Consider the following 10,946-nt stretch of genomic DNA (forward strand, 5'->3'; position numbering starts at 1 on the left):
TACATTTGATTTCAAGGATGTTTTTTTTTTGTTTGTTTGTTTTTTTGTTTTTTTTTTCTGGGGACCAAACTCAGGACCTTGTGCTTGCCAGGCAGGGCACTTATGCCACTGAGCTATCCCCTCAGCCCTTACATTTGATTTCAGATTGTAAGTTTCTGAAAAGAATAACAGAGAAGGGAGATTCAATAATTTATCTTTCTTTTTTTTCCTTTCTTTTTTTTCTTTCTTTCTTTCTTTCTTTCTTTCTTTCTTTCTTTCTTTTGTATTTAGGACAGGGCCTTCAGGGTCTTACTACCTAGACTGGACTCATAGATATCCTCCTGTTTACAGTCTTCCAAGTGCTAGGATTACAGGTGCGTGTCACCACACCCAATCTCAATTGTCATCTCAGCATGCCCCAGGGTCAGAGCTGGCACAGCAGGCCCAGGGATCAAACTCCTGGCCCCTGGGTCTGCCTAAGCAGGTGCTTTAATCTACTGAGCTATTTGGCCGGCCCTTATAATTTATCTTTCTCATTGTGTTCTTTACTTCTTTAGAGCCCTTTGCTTCTTTAGAGCTCTTTGCACACTTGAGATTATTTGAGAATTTTAAATGATTTGTTTAATGTATGCCTCTGGACTGTAAGTCTCATGTAGCAAGTAGCCACGTTTGCACCGTATCCACGGATGTCACCAGAAGTACATAGAGTCTCCAGAGCACTGTCTATATGTGATAACTGCTGATGAGCTCATCAATGCCACAAAACAAAGTGAATAAGAATATGGGCTCTTCAGAAAAGCCTGAGTGCACATTGTGTCTCTCTGGCTTACTTCCTTGTGACTTTAGGCAAGTTACTTCACCTCTCTGAGCCTGAGTCTCCTTATATGTAATATTAGATGAGTGATGACAGAACCTCAGATTGCTGCAGAGGTTGAGGAGCTAATTCATGTGAAGTGCCCACAGCAATACAATTCTATAACTATACCTGCTTTGCTGAATTCATGCACCTACAATATATGAATGGCAATGGAATAACCATCTCTGACAAAAGTAAACAAAAAAGAGATATAAATGAAGGTCCATTTTGTAGTGAAAATATATATATATGTACACACACATATATCTGTATATACAAAATAGTTAGCATAGGTATATAGCTACTTCCTCTTTGTTCAATGAGAAGAAAGTTTTGAACTAATACTGTTTAGACAAGATATCATGTTTGCATCTTGTACTATGAGTAACTACTACAAAGACAACAATATGCAATGTATTAATTATTGTAACTGTTCTACTAACCTGTTTTGAAACAGTCTCATTGCTACATCTTTCTCAATAAAATTAATAAATAATTAAAACACCCAGGCCAACTGTAGCACATTCTGAAACTAGACCCCCCCCAGGTTTTGCTTTTCTTCTCTCACATCCCCCAGCCTTTCTACCCAGATCGCTTTCCCAAACCATTACTTTGAGTCAGATGAAAATGACAACACAAAATCAAGGACTAGGTGATTCACTTGGAGGTGCTGAAATCCTGCAAAATCTGGCAGCAAGTCTCCGGAACTCACCAAAATGATCAGGGACTTATTATTGTTAATAACCTCCCAATGTCTGAAGCACAGAGCTGAATGTAGGATTTCACAGTGTGCTGTAACAGCTGGTCCTTAAGGGGTTGACTATCAGATGCAGCAAGCTCGCTGGATTATAAAAATGGCATATTTAAAAATATCTCTGCAGCCTACTCCTAGATGACTTTTAACAGTTGAACTAACCGTTAGCCTCTTGGAAGATTAGATGTCAGGATAATTAGCTCCCTGCCACACGGACTATCTATTTTTCAAATCTCATTCTCCTTTCTTTCCTATGTCTCTTAGTTGACACGATTCATTATTCCTTCATGCCTGAGTTCTTCAAATTATTTTCAGCTCACTCCTAAACCATCTGCTGTTCATGACTTAGCACACCTAACACTCAATTCATACTATTAACTTTGATGTTTATTTCATAATTCAGTTTGTATCCATAGATCAGACAAAGCAAAGAGTAAGTTAGACAGGTAAACCAGATACTGGAGTGTCATCTATAATAAGCCATATTGGCTTTTCCAGTCCCACGTGCCATGGGGGCAGTGAAATGCGTGCTTCTCCATTTCGTTTCCTGACCTCAGCTCTGTGAATTTCTCCTTCCATTGTCTGACTGTAGGGTCTGGGAGATTTCCCATTTCTTTAATCTGTGTGACCTGCCTTGTCCTTTTGAAACAGGGGGATAATGTTCTCTTTTCAATCACAAATGGACCCAATGAAAAACTAGACTAAAAAGGAATAAGATATAGGATAGGGAAATAACCAGAGAAACTGTACAGTTATAAAATTTCTGCCCAATAAAACTTTAAATTTAAAATTATCTTTCCACCTCTCTGCACTTTGGCCTGACCCCACACCAATCCAACAGGTAATTATGGCTCTGGTTTTAAAAGAATCCACAGAATAGTACGTTTTCGTTTTTCACTTAAGAAAATTCTTTATGACCCAACATGATAGCCTATCCCTGTAATCTCAGAACTCTAAAAGGTTGAAGAAGGATCACAAGTTCAAGCTCAGCCTGGGCCAATTAGATCTCAAAATCTTAAACAAATGTTTAAAGGACAGGGGTATGCCCAGCACATGGGTGCAATCCTCAGTACCAAAAGAGAAAAAGGAAACTCTTCCTTTATCTACCCCCATACCTTTGCTTTTTGCTGTTAGGAAGAAGAGTGGTTGGCTTCACGTCACCTAGAAATATAGACGTCTAAGAAGCAGAAGAGGGAGATGACTTCCCCTCCCAGCCTGCTCCCTTTCCTCTGACTGATAGAGTTTTCTCTCCAGCTTTGCCAGGTGTTGCCACAATTTTATTAATTGTGGAATTTCCAGGATTTCCTGAAAGTAGTTGAACTTTTTCAAATCAGTATTTGAAGCAGAAGACACAAGAATGAGGAGTGTTTTCCTTCCGGTATCTTTCCTTTGTCATCATGGCTGTGTCATTCCTTAGAGATTGACTACTTCCTCATTCCCTGTTCTGCCTTCACAACATAGAAAATGTGTGGTAAAATTGAAGACCTCGCTGCCCTTGGCTACTGGCTGGGCTCCATCCCCAACCCAGCTCTCTTAAAAAATGTTAAGGAGGGGCCTGGAGTCCTGAGGGCCAGGAGCCTTCTAAAGCTTGTTTACATCCAGAAATTATTACCTGGAGATTTAAAACTAGCAGGAAATTCCATCTACCCCATTCCTACCTGCAGTCTTGTTTGTCGGTCCTTAATTCCAAAAACTTTAATGCTAAATATGACTTGATAGAGACTCACTGAATTATTTTCTAAGCACATTCATCTTGGTTCTTGGATACCAGCAATCAGTCTACTCAGCTTCAAGGAGTCTGGCAACGTAAGTAACAAAAATAGCCCAAGTGCAGAGGTCAGGCTGACTTTGATCTAATGTCCCACCATTTCATTTACTGTTGAATATAAGTTGCATTATCTCTAAGTTTCAGGTTCTTTATATGTAAAAATGGAGCCACTACAGACTTCTGGGGTAGGTAAGAGGATTAAAAGAAGCATTGTGTTTTGTAAAGAACCCAGCACAGGGCTTGGCATGCTCCGATTATTTCCAACCCATTCGTCTTTCCCCCCTAGTGGCTGAAAGGCAAGAGCTGGAGGACGGTGAGCAACCTTTGACCTTTCCTTCCATCTGTTGAACAGAATTGCCTCAATAGCAACTCATGGGAACTGTTAATAAAAATAGTGACTACAATGATGCAGATCTCTGTCATATTCCCACTCTGCGTGCTGGTTACTGAGAACGGAAAAGCAGTAAGACACAGGGTCCCTGGTTGTAGGGTGCACAGCCACAGCAGTCCTGGCCCCTTCACGAACATCTAGGTCCAGAGTCATCTCAGAGCTGGATGAGCATTTTAGAGGTTAAGTACTAAGAAGATTACAGTGTTGCCATCCTCATATATAATTTAAAATAAAAACAATGCTAAGCCATAATTAACTGTAAAGAAACAGAACAATGTTCAGATATTTTCCCCACTGTGATGACAGTTTCAGTACTTCTTTTGAAATATCAGCTTTCAAATTCTTTTTTTTTCTTCAGGAAGATTTGGGTGGGAGTGTCCTCACTTTGTAGGTAACCAGTCTGTGTTTGGGGTAACCCTTACCTGACCTACAGCACAACTCATGCTCTGTGAATGGGTCAGGAGGTTGGCAAGAGCAGAGAAGCCAGAGAGTTTGGTAATTCACTAACTGGGTAAACTGTACAAAGAATGGAAAACTGATCTGCATCTGTACCATTTCTCTCTGTCTATTTCTGGTGCTAGGGATAGGACCAGGGCCAGGCAAACACTCAGTGTTTTACCACTGAGTCACATCTCCCAGTCCCTAATTGTATGTTGAAAGTAAGAGTAAATCACCTTAAAAAATAAAAATGGAAATTATCCCTAAATATATGGCATTTTTTCCTCTGGGATGCAGTTTTAACAGATTTTCAGGAGTGGGACAAAAGAGAAGTCATTTGTGGATGGGCAGGTTAGGGGACTCATTGAATGACTTATCTCAAAGGATTCCTCACTGCTGAGCTGGTAACTCCGGCTCTGTGGTTGCAACGGAGAATAACAGCCAGGAATGACGGGATGAGGCGTCACCAGCGTGTAGAGGCACAGGTTCTGTCTTCTTGGTTTTTCCTTTTCTCTCATGGAGGAGGCAATGTAGCTGTGAGATGGGGTCAGCAGTACCTGATGAGGCTCACCTGGGGGCTGAGCTGGTGGCCACTAACACTGGTAGCCCACTCCCCTTTCCCCTGCATACCAAGACGATAAGCACCAGGAAAGGCCCAGCCACTCTGACAGGAAACTTTCTCAAGCACAGATGAAAACAATTTACACAGCCACTATAAATAGTTAATAAAATCCATTTTACAGTCCATCTACTTGGATTTCCATTATATCCTGTTCTGTTTCAAACATGCATTTTTCTTTTGGATTGTTAGGCAATAAAAAGTCCAACCATTTATCAAGCGGTGTCCTCGTATTCTTTTAAAGTGTTTTACCATTTTCAGGAAACACTGTGGCTTCTGTAATTAATCTCCTAGCAGAAGCTGTTTGAGAAAAACTCCAGAACAGCGGAAAGAAAAGTCTTCTCTTCATGGGAGTCTTTCGGTTCTTGTCAGTGGAAACGTTCGGCGGCAGATGCTGGTGGTATTATCACATATTGCAAAGTGTTCATTTCAGATAGCGAAGGGAGAGACAATGCAGCAGTTTCACTCTTGCAAAGCTGTCCTGTAACAAAGCTGTTGTTCCGTGGGGCCCACAGCAGCACCACGTTGTGCTGTAACTAGGCTAACTGCAGCGCAACGCTAGGTTTCCGAAGTTCGTATACCAGAGATAAAAAAGAAAATACCTGGCAAAAATGGCATGCATGGCTCCTCCTCCCACTCTCACCTCCTTGGTATTAGCAATATCAGTCAGCACTTAGTAGTTCCCAATGTAGTGACTCGAGGGCTGGCCAAATAGCTCAGTGGATTAAAGTGCCTTCAAGCAGGTTCAGGGGCCAGGGGTTCAGGTGTTGGATCCCCAGGCTTGCCGTGCTGGCCCCACCCCCACGGTGTGCTGAGATGGCAATTGAGACTGAGAGTGGTGGTGCATGCCTGTAATCCCAGCTCTTGGGAGGCTTAAACAAGTGTATCAGTACAGGTCCGATCTAGTAGAGAGACCCTGAACATCCTGTAGACCCTTCCCTGAAAAAATAAAGCCCCCCCCCAACTCATCAAATCCTTACAGAAACTGTGGGGAAGTTGCTGAGATTGTCTCAATTTTTAGATTAGGAAACTGATGCAGAAAGTAAGTGAAATTTTGGTGAAGGCAGACTTTGCAAGGTGGGGGCAAAAACAAAGTCCAGGAAGTCTGGTTCCCAAAAGCTTTGAGGTACTACATGGTTCTTACCATACGCAAGGCAGGAGTGCAGGTTGCTGAAGGTGTAGGCCAACATAATAAACAAAACCAAAGTTCTAGCTTTACTTCTTCCTAGGACTTGTCAGTCCTCTGTGGTCTTGGGCAAAGGCAGAAACTTTTTTCCTTCATCACTGAGAATCAGCCCAGGTTGTAATCAGAGCTCAGGATACATGTGTGGGCCAATCTGATCTCAAGAGTAACCTCAGTGTGAAACCAGCTAGGCATCATTTCATTTGCATGACAACCTGATGCACTCATTTGAATATTTTCTTCCCAAATTAGGGGAGAAGCTGGTTGTGATGAAGCCACAGGCAACGCAGTGCACAGGTAGGACTCAATCTTTCACAGTGCCACTTGATTAAGCAGGCAATCTTTCCACTGCAATGCCTGCAAGGAAAATCCTGAGGCCCGCCATTGCCCATCTGTATGCATCAGAGTGCACGAAGCAGCAAATGATGGCTGATGCAAAGTGTCTCCTTTGGAGGATTTAATAAGAGAATTAAAAAAGATGGAGGCAGGGCTTAGACACACACACACACACACACACACACACACACACACACACACATACCCAGAGACTGACTGATAAGATGGTAGAGTGCCCCATGGCTAACTCCAGCAGAGACCCATCATCTAGACTTGAAGAGAAACATCATAGGAACCTGAGAGAGAGTTGCATGGAGAAAGCCACAGGACAGGAACTGTGGCTACACTGAGGCACCCACTGAGCCACAGGGACTCCATTCAGAGAAAGATAATCCAGGTTCAGTTCTTCCCAGCCACACTCAACCAGAGGACAAAGCAGGCAGCCTCCAGACGCGGGCCACGGGGACCGTGCAGATAGAGCAGCCAAGGGAGGACACAACACGCTATCTCACTGTGTGTTTCTTTCTTCTGAGGTGCAATAGCATCAGCATCCCCTCCTACTGTGACATGAGTCATTTAATAAAGAAGTAATTAGGAGAAAAAATCCAATACGGAATTAGGTGGCTAATTTTATGCCTCTAGCAGAAATCAGAGTTGCAAATTCCTCATTGTGTTTTATGAGTTAGAACTGGATGTACCCAAAGGGTCTCAGGAATAGCACAGCCTCAAAATCAGCAAAGAAGAACCCGTGGAAATCAACTACTCCCAAGCACAGCAAGTGCTATCAAAGAGAAACAGCACCTAGATGCAAGGAAGAAGGTTATAGAGGGCTATTGGAATACAGGCTGCACAGGTACCCTGCATATTGAAAAGCCTGTGTTTTAGTGGAATGACTGAAGACTGGATTTGTCTTGTTCTACATTTTTTGGGGGGTTGATTCCCTTTCGAGATTAGATAAAAGGCCAACCACAAGGAGAAGATGTGGGGAAATCTAAAGAGATTGCCCCATGGAAAATATAGAGATGGCAATGATGCTACAGTCATCTGGTACACAAAGAGATTGTAGAAGAGGATAGAGTTATAGCTCAGTGGTAGAACAGTTACTTATCAGGTATGGCTGGCTCTGCAAGTAAAGTTACCAGGTTTGGGGGTAGCTGGCCTCTTGGTTCCAGGTCCTTCTCATCTGGAACAAAGAATTGAATAAGACGAGCCAAAAACAGTGACAAACTTTATTTTAAAAAATGAAGACAGGGTAGGGGATATAGCTCAGTGGTACAGGGCCTGCCTAGCAAACACAAGGTTCTGAGTATTATTCTTGGCATGCATGCACGCATGCGTGCGCGCACGCGCGCACACACACACACACACACACACACAGAGTGAAGAGAGCGTCACCTTTATAGAAAACTAAACTAGAGAGAAATATTGTAGGCAGTCAGATGGGGTTTGGCCCTCAACAGAGTCAGGACAAAGGTGAAACACATCTCAGCTATGGTTGGAGGCACATCTGATGAAGACCAGGCCTCAAGATAAAGACAAGATGACCAGGCCTATGTACTTCCTTGGAGTACCAACACCAGGCCTAATGAAGCCTACAGTGACATCAGTGACCCCAGTGAGTGACCAAAACCTTGGACCCATCATTTCCAGGCACCTTATTACATGACTTGTTTTCCCATTGGACCCTTATTACATAAGCAGCTATACTTATATCCTTATTGTTTAATCATAGCTGTAATCCACCATGTACCTATATAGTTACTGTTCCAAAAAATTTCCCTGAAATCGGGGTCCCTGGAGCAACCCATCTGGGACCCCTCCTGTCCCTCAGACAGGAGCTTTCTATTGCTCAATAAGTATTTCCTAATCTTCCAGTGCTCAGGCAAGTGAGAGCCTGATGGGCAATGGGTGACTCTGTTTCACCGAGGAAAACAAGTAAACATGGGCAAAAGAGATCCTAAGGAGTTGAGGGGCAAGATGTCATCATGTGCATTCTTTGTGAAAACTTACCAAGAGGAGCACAAGAAGCATCCAGATGCTTCTGTTAACTTCTCAGAGTTTTCTAAGAAGTACTCAGAGAGATGGAAGACCATGTCTGTTAAAGAGAAAGGAAAACTTGAGGACATGGTAAAAGTGGACAAGGCTGGTTATGAAAGAGAAATGAAAACTTACATTCCTCCTAAAGGAGAGACAAAAAAGAAGTTCAAGTATCCCAATGCATCCAAGAGGCTTCCTTTGACCTTCTTGTTGTGTTCTGAGTATTGCCTAAAAATCAAAGGAGAACATCCTAGCCTCTCCATTGCTGATGTCACAAAGAAACTTTGAGAAATGTGGAATAATACTGCAGCAGATGATAAGGAGTCATATGAGAAGAAGGCTGCTAAGCTGAAGGAGAAGTATGAAAAGGACATCGCTGCCTACTGGGCTAAAGGAAAACCTGATGCAGCAAAAAAGGGAGTCATCAAGATTGACAAAAGCAAGAAAAAGAAGAAAGAGGAGGATGATAAAGAACATGAGGATGAAGAGGAGGAAGAAGAAGATGAAGAGGTTAAGGAGGATGAAGAAGAGAATGATGATGAATAAGTTGATTCTAGTGCAGTTTTTTTTCTTGTCTATAAAGTATTTAACCCCTCTGTTCACAACTCACTCCTTTTAAAGAAAAAAAGAATTGAAATGTAAAGCTGTGTAAGATTTGTTTAAACTGTACAGTGTCTTTTTAGTGTAGTTAACAGACTACCAAATGTGTCTTTAGATAGCCCTGTCCTAGTGGTATTTTCAATAGCCCCTAACCTTGCCTGGTACAGCATGGAGGTTGTAAATTGGCATGGAAATTTAAAGCAGGTTCTTGTTGGTTCACAGCACAAATTAGTTATGTATGGGGATGGTAGTTTTTCATCTTATGTTGTCTCAGATGCAGCTTATATGAAATAATTGGTTGTCCTGATAACTGAACAGCACTCTGTAATTGAAAAAAAAAAATGCCACTGCTTTGTTGACATTCTGAATGCTTCCAAGTAAACACAATTTTTTTAATTAAAAAAGTATTTTCTAATCTTAACCTCCATTGTTCCTAAAATTTATTCTTTGATTTTTTTAGAGAACATGAACTTGGCATAGAAGACATCTAACAGATTGGGAGATAAAATATTTCTCTTATATCATATTTGGAGTTTCTCATATCACCCTGGAACAGAACATAAGGAAGGAATTGCCTCTGCAGAGTGAACTTGAACCAAAAAAGAGGGAAAATTAGAAGCAAAAATAGAAGTACACCCTGGAGGACAAAAGCAGGCTGCTGTGAAGAGACACAGCAGGGAGCTCCTCAAGGTATCCTTTCTCTTTACTTCTTCCAAGCACTGTGGGAGCCTGCAAGAAGTCCATACGCAGGAATTTTGGGATTGTTTGGGGAATGTATACTTGAGTGGGCCATGTTTACCTCCCCAAGCATCTCCACCACAGCCTACCTTGCTGCCTTATAACACTTGCCTCTCGTGTGTGAGGCCCTAGGTTTCACTCCAATATGGAGAGTAAGAAAAGACATAGATTGTAATTCCCTGCCATGTGGTTAGAGAAATTCTTATCAAAGACCCTAGGTGTGTTGACAAGGACATAATGTGATGTACAAAGCAAAAGATTTGCAGTTCCAGGTACACCACCTATTAGCTGGGTCACATTGAGCAAGTTGGATAATATCTATAAGCCTCACTATCTGCTTAATGAAATGGGGACAAAACCTATATCTCTTCAGGCTTTTCTGGGAATTAAATGTGATCATATATTTAAATTTTTATTACAGCATCCAACACATAGTATTCAATAAATAGTGTATGTGTACACACACACACACACACACACACACACACACACTATATGAGGGAATGCATGATTATAGCTGGTCCTTGCAGTCTTTAGCAATATGCACGCAGAGTGTGACAAGAAGCTCTTATTTTTTCTCTACCCTCCTTCAAAAATATATTTAAGCTAGGTCTCTTTTTGTCTAAGTCTCCAAAATCTTCTTGAGCCAATACATTATGGGCTTAAGTCTGTGGGATCTGCAGCTCTGTGGACTCCTTCTGGAAATTCTTTTCAGGTTCTTGCTGCCCTGAACAAAGAATTGAAGAAGACAAGCACAAGAGGTAATGAGGTTATACATTTATTAAAGGTAGGGAAGAAGTGCACTCTGTGTAGTGAGTGCAGACCAATTAGAGGTGGAGAAAGAAATGCACTCTGCAGGGGGAGAGCAGTCCTCTGTGAGAGAGAGCACACAGTAGCTAGAGGTTAATGGCCACCATCTTTTGTACCTCAATGCTCAGACCTAGGCTTCCATTCTAGTTGTCCTATCAAAAACCTGCTTAATCAGGTGCCGGGAGAACCGAAGATAACATTTCATGGTTGGTCCCACGTACAGGGCTTGGAAACCTTTCTTTGCACTTGTATCTTGAATTTCTGTGATGGATAGTTCATGTCCATTTGCTTAGCCAAGTGGTCCCACCCTAATCTCCTGTCTCAGATAACCTTCTACACACCTATACGTATGTAGGCATTTTAAGAAGATTTTATTACTTTAAAAACATTTTGCTTGACCAATGAATGTATGCTTACTCTTTTTTTTAAATTTGGTT

At 41.9% G+C, this 10,946-nt stretch overlaps 1 pseudogene; it reads left to right on the forward strand.

The window, feature by feature from the left end:
* The first annotated feature begins 8,265 nt into the window (after positions 1 to 8,265).
* On the forward strand, positions 8,266 to 8,907 carry LOC101582933 (annotated as a pseudogene).
* Positions 8,908 to 10,946: the final 2,039 nt, after the last annotated feature.

This window comes from Octodon degus, unplaced genomic scaffold (genome assembly GCF_000260255.1).
Source record: "Octodon degus isolate 3935 unplaced genomic scaffold, OctDeg1.0 scaffold00019, whole genome shotgun sequence".
NCBI lineage: Eukaryota > Metazoa > Chordata > Mammalia > Rodentia > Octodontidae > Octodon > Octodon degus.